Here is a 14,177-nt window from a genome sequence, read left to right as displayed (position 1 = left end):
CTGTCGCTTTTTCTCACATGTAGTTCCAGTTTACGTTTGAACTCTCGTTGGGTCTTTTGGGAAACGCGGCTCCGTTACCATAGCAACCGACTACTGACAACAAACGTGAGCTGGTTCAAAGTTTCTCCCTTAGCAACTGTGACAGACGCGCACGGGATAAACGCTGCGTAACGGTAATTTAGAGGAGTTTGCGACGCTAAAATGTAAAATATACGAAGATGACACGTCGTTTTTGGTATTTTTATACATTTACAACGCTCTAAACTCGCGGGGTAGTGATATTTCTCAGCGTGGTGAGTGTAAATCGCGTGCGTAAATGGCTAACGTCTGTGTGAAAGTCGCCGTGCGCATCCGCCCGCTGCTGCGCAAAGAGATGCTCCACGGCGACGGGGTGTGCGTGCGCGTCGTGCCCGGGTCTTCGCAGGTGATGCTCGGCTCCAACAGAAGCTTCCCCTTCCACCACGCCTTCGGACCCGAGGCGAGCCAGGACGCGGTGTACGAGCGGTGCGTGCGGCCGCTTCTCGACGCGCTGCTGGACGGATTCAACGTGACCGTGTTCTGTTACGGGCAAACGGGATCCGGGAAGACCTACACGATGAACGGAGGGAGACAGGGTGAGTTGATAAGTAAAAAAAACAAACAAAAAAAATACAAAGGACGTTTATGGGGCTAATGGTGCTGAATTGACTCGCAGTGGGGCAACAAAGAGGGTGACACGGGGCAGAAGTGTCCATTGACCTTTGCCTTTTGTGCGTTTGGAGTGGACCTATTGTCTGAAGTGAACAGAGAAGTTTGAAGTCAATAAATAAAACAGACAACTATTATATTGTAGGAATAACAAACCCTGACTCCATTAAGCTGGAACAAAAGTTAAAATAATACTGTTGGTTCAATATATTTTAGATCTACTACAGTTGTTTTGTTAATTTAAATACAGTTGTTTTTGTTCAGTTAACTACAGTTGTTATTGCTGTTAATTTAACTACAGATTCTGTTGGGATAATAGCAGAATAATGGGCCATGGCACTAAACTAAATAATCAGGATTTATTTTTATTTTTTTATTCAATCAAACAACTGTAGTTAATTTTGTTCAATTAACTACACTTGTTTTGCTAATTTAAATACAGTTGGTTTTGTTCAATTAACTACAGATTCAGTTGGGATAATAGCAGAATAATGGGCCATTGACACTAATCTAAATAATCAGGATTTATTTATTTATTTATTATTTTTATTCAATATGAGAGTCCTAAATCAAAAACACATCAAAAACACATATTGATAATACAAGTTCAAAGTAGTCCACATATCCATAGAGAAGTTATTGTTTTGTCTGGAATGTTCCACAGCCTGGCATTAAACCTATCTTGCATTTGTGTAATTAAGATATTTTTATTTTATTTTATTTTTTTAAATTGCTAAAATAAAACATTAATCTGACCAGTGACTTGACCTTGAGAGTCCACTTTGTCTCCATGGCGACAGCTGGGTTTGTTGTTATTATTATTTTGTTTGCATTTTGTTTTGTTAGTATTTTGTTTGTTTTACTATTATTTATTATATTGGTTTGTTGTTATATTGTGGAACATTTTCACGTTAGAAAACGATCACACATGGAACAAAATTCACCTGCCGTGGCTTTGACTAAGATGTTCCACAGTATGTTATTAAAGTAATCCATCCGTCTCCGCGGGGACAAGCAGATGACACCAACATGCCAAATTACAGGTCAGATCTGTGGAGAGGCGACCCCGCTCAATGTATAAATGTATGTTTTCAATAAATGCAGACGAGTAAGTGCGAGATACGTTTAACGCCGCACTGTCTGGAACTTTCTAGGCAAAACACTAACAGCTCTATGGAGACAAGTAGGTGGTGATGTTCTACATATATGTCTATGGTGGAATGGTCAGCAGTTACCATGGCAACACAATGCCCACATTAGCAAATATAGGTCTTAAACAGCACATTTTCAGGAAGCTGTGATTAATGCGAGCGGTCTGTGGTCCTGTTTAGCAGTTTGATGTAAATGACTAGAACAGTACAATTATTTGGAGTTATAAAGTTGTTTATGTATCGTTTGTTGTTGTGATTCCACCAGAGGAGGGGGGTCTGACGGATCGCGTGGCCCAGGACCTCTTCTGTCTGCTGGATGGGAGTCGGGAGGTGGTGGACTACACACTGACCTTCTCGTATCTGGAGCTGTACATGGAGGAGCTGAGGGACCTGCTGGAGCTGTCCACCGTCAACAAGACCCTGTACATCAGAGAGGACAACAGAGGAAACACTGGTACTTTACTTTAATCTTTTTTTTATTTCATAGGGACGGTGCCTAGTAATGAACATCTGTTACAGTGTAAATATCAGATTATCGCAAAAATCCTAATTTCCGTTTGTTATCTCTGAGCAGGTGACACGGGAAACAAATATAACTGTTTTTCCATTTTGATTACTAACACTTTATCACTACTACCCCTTAAAGACTTGAAATGACTTGAAGCTCAAAGCAGACGACTTGGACTTGACTTGGACTGATGGGCCAGTGACTCGAGACTCGACTTGGACTTGCCTGTATTTGACTTGGGACTTGACTCGGACTTGAGGTCAAAGACTTGAGACTGGCAAAACACAGACTTGGTCCCACCTCTGCCGGTCAGATCTGTGGAGAGGCTCTCAGTAAAATGTTCTCTAACCATGAACAATGAACTTCTCTGAACTCATCGTTAACCTGCTCCGTTTCCCCCGTTTGTGTCCACAGTTGTAGTCGGGGCCATAGAGCAGCAGGTGTTTTCGGCTGAAGAGATCCTCAGCGCCCTCGCCACTGGAAACGCCCTCCGCCACACGAGCCCCACCGGCGTGAACGACCTGTCCAGCCGCTCGCACGCCATCATCACGCTCCAGCTGCACCAGAGCGTCCAAGACCCGACCACCTCAGAACGGTTCAAGCGCACGTCAAAACTCCACCTCGTCGACTTGGCCGGGTCCGAGCGCGCCGACAAAACCGGCAACACGGGCCTGCGCCTCAGAGAATCCGTGCACATCAACACAGGATTACTCGCGCTCGGAAACGTCATCCGCGTGCTGACCGACCCGAAGCCCAACCCCAAGCACGTGCCCTACAGAGACTCCAAGCTCACGCGTCTGCTCCGGGATTCGTTGGGAGGACGGGCTCACACGCTGATGATCGCGTGCGTGAGCCCGTCGGAGCGCAACGTCACCGAAACCCTGAGCGTGCTGCAGTTTGCTTCTAGAGCACGCCACATCAAAAACCGTCCGCTGTCCTCCAACCGCGCGGACCGAAACGGAAGCAACGCGCGATGGGACCCTGTGGAGACGAAAGTGGGCGAGCTGGAGCTGCAGGTCCGAACCTTGACAGAGCTTCTGAAAGACAGTCAGAACGAGCTGCAAAAAGAGCGAGACAAACACAGAGTCGGAGATGCTGAAAATCGGAAACGGTCTGTGTGTAGTTCCGGAGAGAGGATCCCGGGGTATTTCGATTTGGCGGAGGAGGCCGGAGCGCTGCTGGCAGAAGTGGCGCCCTCTATTGTTGACAGTTTTTTCCAGAGGAGATGGGAGATGTGGCAGAAAATGTTTAAAATGAAGATTAATCAGAAAATCAGGGAAGAGGATGAAGAGGACGAGCTGAAACACAGTGAGGAGGTGTTGAAGCAAAGATGCAAGGTACCGGGGAATCAATAAAGAGTAATAATAAATTTAAACTTCAAATTGGACTTAATTCAGTTCAAACGGTTAAAATACTGTATAGAATGAGTTGTGTTACATTTGTACTTTTACTTAAAGCTGATGTTGGTTGTTTATGTAGAGGGTGGTGCTCCCCACTTCACTTTTCTCTCTGAAAAAGTTATTCAAAATCTTTGCAAGTGGCCAAATGCCTGTGAATTCAAATAAAGAAGGGGAGGGCGAAAACTGCAGAGGTTTAAGCCTTGTTAAGGGCATTTCTTTAAAAATAACAATAATAGTTGTGTGGCTGTAGTCGGTGTGTGTGTGTGTGTCATGTGCTGTGGGTATGTGTGTGTGATAGTCAGTGAGATCATGTTTTAAGTGTGTGAAGGTGTGAAAATAAAAAGAAAGAAAAGAGCAGTGGCTGCGGGGTGGCAGGCTGGAGGATGGAGTGTGTGAAAGAGAGAGAGAGAGAGAAAGGGAGAGGAGGCGGCAGAAGTTTGGTTTTATACTCCAGGTCAACACTGGGCTGTCGTGGTAACTGGAATGTAGGTACACAAAGTACAGATTTGACAACAGTAGAGTTGTAATTTCAAGCATACTGATAACATGTCCATGAAGCCCTCAGTAAATCCTCCACCAGAAACATTACAGAGTGCACTAGAAGCCTTTACACTGCACTAAACTATAGTTCAAAGATGTTTTTTCATATGGTCTATTTTTCAGGAAACTCTGTCACTCGCAGAGGAGATGATCCGGGAGAAAGAGGCGGAGATTCAGCGATTACAGCAGAACATGGACAAACTGATGCAGGACTGCAGTGTTCACCTGAGAGAACTGGAGGAGGAACGTGAGCACAACCAGATCAAGGTCAGTGTCAACATTTTCCACATCAGTTAAAGGTCCTACATTGCGCAGAATTGACTCTTGTGAGCTTTAAGCCATGTTATAATGTTATTACCTCCTCGAAAACAGACCTGGAGTGGTGTTTTGTTTCATTCACACATGTTTGAGTGATTCTGGATTATTAGTCTGTCTGCATCTTCAAAGCTCAGCTCTGTTCTACATTCTGTCTGTTTGAAAGTAAAAAATTTATTCTTAAGTCAAAATTACTTTACTCTTCCTGTTGTATGTGTCAAGAAGTTTATTTTCACAAATTTGAATTTAAACAGCTACTGATAGTCGACGTGGGCGTGTTATACCTCATTATAAAGCTTAAACTCTTGATATTGTGTCCATTTTAATCCATGTTACAGACAGACAAATGTGCTAATATGTGGTACAGCATCAGTATTTATCTGCAGAGAAATGTGTCTGTGTCTGTGACACTGTACTGCCCCTGAATGCACCCCCAGAGGCAGGTCACATGACACACCTGCTCTTGTTTACACCAGTGCACAGCCGTAGATCCATGTGTGCAACACTGAGGCGCTGGGTTTAAATGTTCTTGTGTCTGATCCACGACACTAACCCCACCATGTAACTTTTTTGGCAAAATAGATTTAAAGGCCCGATATTAAACAAAACTGACTGTTGTAAGTCATGTTATAACACTCTAATCTCATCACCAACAAACCTGTAGTTGTGTTTTGTTTATTTAAACATGTTCAAGAGTCTCGATAAGGAGGAGGACATTTGAGACGCTACAGGCGTTTTACACCATATGTGGCAGCAAATGCAGAGCTCCCAGAGGAGGGATTATGTTGCTTTATTTTAATTGGATCAATGGCATAAAATAGTTTCAGTATTATCAAAAAATATCTATAGCAATGTATCGTTCTTCAGTATTTGTTATCGTGACAGTCCTGCTCATGCATCTCTGTTCATATGTTCCAGACTGAGCAGTTGGTGAATCAGCAGATAGCGATGGATCGTCTCAGAGGAGTAAAATCCACAGTTTTATGGACCAGAGCAAACAGCAACACAAGTGAGAGTTCAGAGAGGAGGGCCCAAAGTGTACCTCTGTCTGGACCCAGCACTGCCCCCCGGCCACTCAGGAAGGTAATGTCCTGTCAGCCTCACGTCTGAGACACAAGAGACTGAATTTTCTCAATTAAAGGTCCTGTATTACTCAAAATTATGAGCTTTTAGCCACGTTAGAAGATCTTTACCTCCTCAAAAACAGACCTGGAGTTGTGTTTTGTTTCATTCACACATGTTTGAGTAACCCTTTGTTATTAGTCTGTTTACATCTCCAAAGCTCAAAATTCTCTGTTCCACCTTGTGATGTCATGAAGCTATAGTTTTCAAGTAAACAGCAAAATTTTACCTTTAGTTCATTAGAGATTAGAAATTCCAGGGCTGAAATCATCCAAAAGGTTCTTGTGAAGGTGTATGCATGTGCACAAAAATTCATTCAAAAAGGTTTGTGAGAGCAACAAATTAGATTTAAAGGGATAGTTCAGGATTTTTGACATGAATCTGTATGGCATCCCCGTCATCAGTGTTGTGCATCCACACCGACTTACCCCCCGAAAGCGTCCGGTGAGCCGAGATACTGGCCCGTTTTGGTGGTGAGGAAAGTAGTTCGGCAAGTTATGTGGGGACTGTATACTAAAGCGTTTTTCTTCTCAAAGCAATATTTTTTTCAAAAGAGTGATACATTTGCATCACAAAACCATCGTCGCCAAAAAAGTCAGATCTCATAATCGCTTGGCGCTATTTTCTCTCCGTACATACCACTGCGCGCGGCCGCCAGGTGACAGCCGCGCACGGATCCATCACTTTCTTCAGTTGTTTGGCAGTGTTTACATGCGCAGACCGCCGCCACGCGAGAGAGCTAATGAGAGAGCTAACGAGAGAGCTAGAGCCATAAGTATATGAGCCTGGTTTACTTTGTTTACTGCTCGGAATGTTAGCGACAACATGTCTGATTATGACACCGACAATAAAGACTTTGCCTTTACCACAAACCCAAGGGGAGATCTTTGTGAACCCGAATATACTGATGCCGAATTTCACCAGATGGAGTTAGAACGGGCAGAGAGAGAGAGAAAAGACAGAGAAGTGGTTCAAGTTGAAGCTGGAGCCGTGAGAGACCGAGTGAGCGACAATCACCATCACGTCATTTATAAACTTGTATACAGCGAACATAGAGCCTCCACTGTGACTGAAGCATGGACGACTAATAGAAACATATCATGTTCCATCATCATCCACACGTCCACGTAGCTGCTGCCAATAGCGTACGCGACATTTACAATAGTAATAACAGTCGACTTATAAAGTTACGTTTTGTAGAAGCTTCACTGGTGATATGACACTGATGATTTACTGCACACAGAGTTACAGCTGATTCTTGAACCTGTTCTCTTGTAAACGTAGCGGCACTTCTTCGTTCTTACCTGGTTTGGTTTCCACACTGAAGCCAAAGGCAAGAAGCCAAAGTTTCCTCAGCGCAAAGTCCGTCACAGGAAAACAGTGAAATGTGCGTGGAGATTCAGCCAGATTTTTGTTGTTACAGCCTGGAGAATCAAGAGTTCGCACCATTTTTTAGATATATTCATATGTATCTTATACAAGCTCATATACTTATGGCTCTAGTTCTCTCGTTAGCTCTCTCGCGTGGCGGCGGTCTGCGCATGTAAACACTGACAAACAACTGAAGAAAGTGATGGATCGGTGCGCGGCTGTCACCTGGCGGCCGCGCGCAGTGGTACGTACGGAGAGAAAATAGCGCCAAGCGATTATGAGGGCTGACGTTTTTGGCGACGATGGTTTTGTGATGCAAATGTATCACTCTTTTGAACACATATTGCTTTGAGAAGAAAAACGCTTTAGTATACAGTCCCCACACAACTTGCCGAACTACTTTCCTCAGCACCAAAACCGGTCACGATCTCGGCTCACCGGGCGCTTTCGGGGGGTAAGTCGGTGTGGATGCACAACACTGATGACGGGGATGACATACAGATTCATGTCAAAAATCCTGAACTATCCCTTTAAATACCTTTTTACATGTGTTGGAGACTGAGGACTCCAGTGTAAATATCGCTTCACTATGAAACTGTATCACAAGATACAAGTCAGACACAAGTGTTCAGATGGAAAAAACTTATACTTATATATGTGAACATTAAATGATAATATTCCTCTTTTTGTGTTCAGATCCACTCCAGCCCGCCACTGTTCTCTTTGGAGAGAATCAGGGCTGCATTTAAAATGAGAGGTCTGCTCCTATTGGACGCACTGGACAGGAAACAGGAAGTGTACTCCCCTTTTACAGAACAGAAGAACCACGAGTCAAGTCCATATAAGGAAGACGAAGAAGAGGAGGCGGAGTTTCAGAGTAAAATGGGGTTCAGGTAAAAGAACTGGCTCTGCCCGTTTTGTGTCAGTCATGGTCACTTTGACCTGCCACATGAGTGTGGTGGGGGGAGTTTGTGCCCCTGAAAAATCCCAGAGCTGAGCTGCCACAGGGCATCATGAGTTTCCTCCACAGGAGGCTGAGTGCTACTTATGCTGAGCTCAGACTGCAGCATCACGGCAAACATCTCTAGACACTTTTGCATTTGAAAACCCGAAACACTTTGATACACAGCGAAAAGTTTCGCAAAAATGTTTCAACTCTTGAGCTTGACACCTTCAAACACACACTGTGTGAAAGCACAAGACGAGTTATTTGAATGAATGAAACTCACCGTGTAAACATTGATCAGCCAGACCCACAACCAGACACAGAACTGTTACTTTTGTTTGTCTGTTGTTCATTTGTTTATAATAAGCAATATTAGGAAATCAAATCAGTTTCAAACAATTTGAGTTTCTGGACTTCTCTGGAGTTAAATTGTTAAGTAAAACTGCTGTGAATTTGTGTTGAAAAGGCGCTCACTAAACCGGACATGGACCAGTCGACAGAAGAGACCGACTGACAGAAACACAGGCAGCACAACCCAGAGAAACACAGACAGCACAACTCAGCAGGAGACAGAGGAAGCTAATGGTGAGTGATTTGTGTAAGTCTTTTTTATGACCTATTTTGAGCTGTTAAAGTGCATGACTGATAATTTTATCTTTTATTTTTGGAATTTCAAGATCAACAAACAAAGCCACTCCCACTGAACAAAATGAGGTCGAGTGTGAATAGGAGGATCCATGATCTGTCCATCGTCATCAGGATGAAGGAGGAGCTGATCCAAGAGATGGACAGAACTGGTGAGGTGGTGGTTTGAACATTAGAGTTACACCAAACCAACTATGTAAACATATAACTGAATAAGTGCTTTACCTGGAACATTCCAGCATTCACATCTCCGTGGAGACAAACTGACCTTGTGCAGCAAGAATCATTTTCACAGTATTTGTTCATTCACAAACTCGTGAGAATTTCCATCAAACATTGTCAGCACTGACAGAATTCAACCTTTTTTAGTGGAAATACTATTTCGTGCATAGGGAAGCACTTTGTGAACAGGGAAGCACTTGTCCTTTTCTGTCAACAGGATGTAACAAAACTCATTCTCACTGTTGTGGCGCTTCAACCAATCAGACTGTAACACTTGTCTGAACGTCCTGCTCAATCTTAGTGAGACTCATCCCAGACCCAAATGTGTAGAACTCAGATCAGAGGACTACACTTATCAGTCTGGTATGAGCCAATTTTGAGATAAAGACTCTTTGCAAGAAAATTTACAGTGCATCTTTAAGTCCTCATTAGTATTTATTTTGCAGAGGTCACTGAATAACTGCAGCTTTTCATATTTAGAGTTTTATACAGTTGTAGTTACTTGTGTAAATCAAGTATTAACCTGGTGGTTTATATTTTTCATTGCAGATAAATTGTCTAAGGCAGTGGACAGACAGGGCAGCCGCAGTGAAACAGGAGGAGTATTGGCCCGAATCTCAAAACAAAACCAACAAGTCCGAGCTCAGACGTACCATAGTTTACAACACCTGCTCCAGCAGAGGGCAACACTGCAGACTTCATCCACACACGAGGAAAAAGAGACTGAGCAACAAAAGGTGCAGATGCTATGAGTCTAGCTTGGTGACAATTTGAAATAAATATATAGTTTATGTGAGTTATTTGGATCTAATGTTTTGTTTTGTAGGTTGAAGTTTCAACAAACGGAAGAAACAAGGAGGAAGCCCCAGTACAGGTACATAAACATAAATTATAGTTATTTTTATTCTAAAATGACTTTTGAGAGCTTTTAAAGACAGAATAATGTTCTGTGCATGTGAAAACATACCTAGTATATAATTCTTACCAAAGGTTTAGTGGCTCTAGCTCAGTTCGATACGATATCACGATATTTCAGTTATTGTTACATCTCTAATATTTTATAATTTTACCTCATGTATGAACTAAAGCTGCATTGCTTTAATTTTAGAGGTGTTTTTTAAATGACATTTTTTGTAAGGCAGCCTCACTTTTTCATTGCTTAGTCATAACATAAACTCTTACCAGTTTTATCAGCTCGTCAAAACAAAGATATTTACTGCTTTTTATAAAGAAATACAATTAATATTATGAGGAACTGAGTTAAACCTTTTGGCCCTCCACAATATTTTCTGTTTCTCATGTGGCCCCATGGAAAAAATAACTGCCCACCCCTGGTCTATGGTCCGGTTCCAGTCCCTTCTGGATTCAAAAAGAATGTAGAAGGGACTGGCTGCTCAGACAAAGTACAATGCAGTACTCTGTGAAAAAGAATGTCAAGGTCAGGGGTGCCCAGAAGTTATAACGTGGTGAGAGCCAAACCTAATTAATGTGTATATAATCAAATACTCTTTATTGTTTTAAGGGACTAGACTGGTTTGGTCTTTACAGCCACTAATAATCACAATATTTAATCAAAGTTTATACTCTAAAGAGGTGGGAGATGTGCTGAAGAAATGGGTTTGTGCAAAAAGAGCTGACTGCAAATAACAAATAGTATAAATGTTCAAACTAGGGTGTATTTATGCATTTTGTTCATTTACATTTCAGATGATTTGCTTGGTTGTTGTTATGGGGACAGTCCAAAGAATATAAGAGTGTATAAAGGTTTACTCTGCATGTGTCTGTGTCCGTGTCCGTGTCCGTGTCCGTGTCCGTGTCCGTGTCTGTGTCGTGTCCGTGTCCGTGTCCGTGTCCGTGTCCGTGTCCGTGTCCGTGTCCGTGTGTGGGTGTTGCAGAGTGCGGTGGTGTCCTGGTTGGAGCAGGTGGAGGAGCAGGTTCTGCGGAGGAGAGCAGAGCAGAGGGAGCTGGAGGAAGAGCAGAGGACGAAGGAGGAGGTCCAAGAGAGAAGAGAGGCCTGTCTACAGCAGAGAGACAAACTACAGGACAAGAGACTGCGCTCCAGTCAGGTCAGTATTACTACTATTACTACTACTACTACTAATACTACTACTACTACTACTACTACTACAGCAGAAAGACAGACTACAGAACAAGAGACTACGCTCCAGTCAGGTCAGTATTACTACTACTACTACTACTACTACTACTACTACTACTACTACTACTACTACTACTACTATTACTGCTACTACTACTACTACTACTACTACTACTACTACTACTACTACTACTACTACTACTACTACTACTACTACTATTACTGCTACTACTACTACTACTACTACTACTACTACTACTACTACTACTACTACTACTATAGCAGAGAGACAGACTACAGAACAAGAGTCAGGTCAGGTCAGTACTACTACTACTACTACTACTAGTACTACTACTGCCATTTCTACTGCTACTACTACTACAGCAGAGAGACAGACTGCAGGACTACAGGACATGAGGTCAGTACTACTACTATACTACCACTGCTATTACCATTACTACTACTGCTTCTACTACTACATCAGAGAGACAGACTACAGGACAAGAGGCTTCACTCCAGTCAGGTCACTACTACTACTACTACTAATAATAATACTACTACTACTATTACTACTACTACTACTACTATTACTACAGCAGAGAGATGGACTACAGGACAAGAGACTGCACTCCAATCAGGTCACTACTACTACTACTACTACTGCTGCTACTACTGCTACTGCATAGTTTTACATTTACAGTTAAATGTGTCCAGCCAGAACCACACGTCTTGACAAAACTTTACACACACAAGTGGGTCTGGGTCGTAGACTGTATACATGTTTTCTTTTATACAGTCTGGGGTCTGGTACCGTGTCCTGTCTCCCCAGTCATAGAGGGTGTGATTGACAGGTGGATTAACCAACCAGAGAGAAGTATCATCTGTTTTCTGCAGAATCAACTATCTCAGCATGACTAAACTCTTATTTACATTTTGTTATGAATGATAAGAGAATTGTCCAGAGGACATTTTCCACATTTGAGACACATTCTACAAATTAGCAGCTGTGGTTGGACCGTCTGAAGTTAGATTGGAGGTTTGACGCCCTAATACCAAAATGTAGATGGGACTGTCAACCTCTACCAATGTCAATGTTACACCACAGACAATTCCAGTAAAAATGCTCGGATAATTTACACACAATGAAGACATTTTTCAGGCAGTTTAAATGTTCATTTAATAAAATCAAGTTATAATTTATTTGTATTAAGCTAACATAGACTACTTCACATGTCCTTATTCTGAATCTTTCCTCTAGGTTCTTGAGCCAGGACCTGCTGCGTGTGTCGGTGCAGCTGGAGCGTGTGGAGGAACAGATTGAAAACAGTGAGTCGGGGCGATCGAAAGAGGTTTCTGTGGAGGAGTTGAGAGAGGAGAGAGAGGGACTTCAGCAGAGATGGAGCGCACTAGAGCAACAACTACAGGACAACCAAGTGCTCACTCCAGAGGTACTGTCCCTCATATGACTTTTCATTAGTATTTACTGTTTTTCTTTGTGTTGTTGAAGAGAAATATTTAGTACAGGAAATCCAAGGAATTATTACTCTTATTCAAGTAGTTAGTAACTAGTAATTAGTTTGCCCACCCTGGGCTGGCAGCATTAAAATTGTAGAGGTGACATGGCCATTGACAGGGCAAACTAACAGTTCTCAGTGGAAACTTGAGTTTAGTGTGGTGACAGCTTTGGGAAAGAAGCTGTCCCTAAGTCTGTTTGTTCTGGCTGGTGTGGACCTGAAGCACCTGCCAGAAGGCAACAGGTTGAAGAGGTGGAAGCCGGGGTGGATATTGTCCTTTATGATGTTCCTGCTGAGTCAGTGGGAGTTGTAGATGGTGGATATGGAAGACAGAGGGCAGCCAATAATTTTCTGCTCAGTGTTGGTCACCCTCTGCAGACGCTTCCTCTCAGCCTCTGTGCAGCTACAGTGCCACACTGACACAGCACAGGTCAGCAGGCAACAGTATCAATATCGTGTTCTGCTGTATCGATATATATCGCCAAGAGTATTTTTTGGTATATTTCACTAAATTATTTTGTTACAGAGCTACAGTTTTGTTGCTTGTTTGGTGGAAGGAAACTCGTTTATGCAACACATTTGACATTTTCACAGTTTTGATGATGAAAATGTTTGTGTTTCATATCAGTTTTGCACAAGAAGTGGTTTAACAAAGACTTTTAGTATCACAGCCATGATTCAGCCTTTGTTTTTCATTGAACTGTATCGAATCAAAAGCTGTACTGTATCGAGATATGTATCGTATCATGGCCTGTGTATCGAGGTCTGTATCGTATTGGTAACTCCTGAATGATCCCCAGCCCTAATTACTATCTGATTTTCAATACTTGTGACTTCTGGTTTTCAAATGAAGCACCACCAAAGTAAATCTCTGGCCTTTCTGAGTACCACCAGATCTAAAACAAAACTATTCTAGATTGAAATTTATTAAAATATGACTCCACTATTGTTATATTAGTTCTAAATAACAACCAATAAGTGATTCTAAGTGCAAAGATTTAAACTGTTGAGGAATCTATATATCACAGTTTGAGAAACACTTGTTGTTTTTTATAATGACAAATAAAGAACTCATCTTTTTGTTTGTTTTTTCTGACATTCAGGAGGAGCAGAGCCTGGTGGAGCTAGAGGAGGCCATAAAACTCTGGACGCTGCTCTGGAGTTTAAATCTCAGTCGATTCAGAGGAAAGAGGAGAGACTGTCTAAGTCTGAGCCTGAACCCTCCTCTCACAGACGGAGCACAGACGCAAACATGAGGAGTGTGCGCAGGAGGCTGAGGGAGCTGAGCCAAACTGAAATCACAGAGCTCCTCATCACCTACTTCAACAAGGTGAGGGAGGGACATGCGTACACTACATCTGGAATTAAATCAATGTATGTTTTAATGAACTGGCTGCTAAAATGTTAATGGTTGAGATGACTTGAATTGGGAATCCAATAAACTCACTCTAGTTTGGAGTTATGAAGACGAGCAGGTGATGAACCACCACCAGAAAAGTTAAAATACAGTGAGTCTGGTCACTGGTGAGTCTCCCAGTTTTCTGATGGATGTGATTGACAGGTGGATTAGCCAATCAGGAACATGTATGGTCCATCTGTAAAAAAAAAATATATATATATATATCACAAGGGACTAAAAAAACATCAGAATCATTGCC

General features: G+C 42.4%; 1 pseudogene; it reads left to right on the top strand.

Moving 5' to 3' along the window:
• The first annotated feature begins 316 nt into the window (after positions 1-316).
• The window catches only part of LOC129411326 (kinesin-like protein KIF27), a 29,681-nt pseudogene continuing 15,820 nt past the window's right edge, over positions 317-14,177 (top strand).

The sequence above is a fragment of the Boleophthalmus pectinirostris genome, unplaced genomic scaffold (genome assembly GCF_026225935.1).
Source record: "Boleophthalmus pectinirostris isolate CB_2022bp ecotype Guang Dong unplaced genomic scaffold, ASM2622593v1 HiC_scaffold_4, whole genome shotgun sequence".
In the NCBI taxonomy this organism is placed as follows: domain Eukaryota; kingdom Metazoa; phylum Chordata; class Actinopteri; order Gobiiformes; family Gobiidae; genus Boleophthalmus; species Boleophthalmus pectinirostris.
The sequence above is the reverse complement of the archived record's forward strand: the minus strand, read 5'-3'. Positions and strand labels throughout refer to the sequence as shown.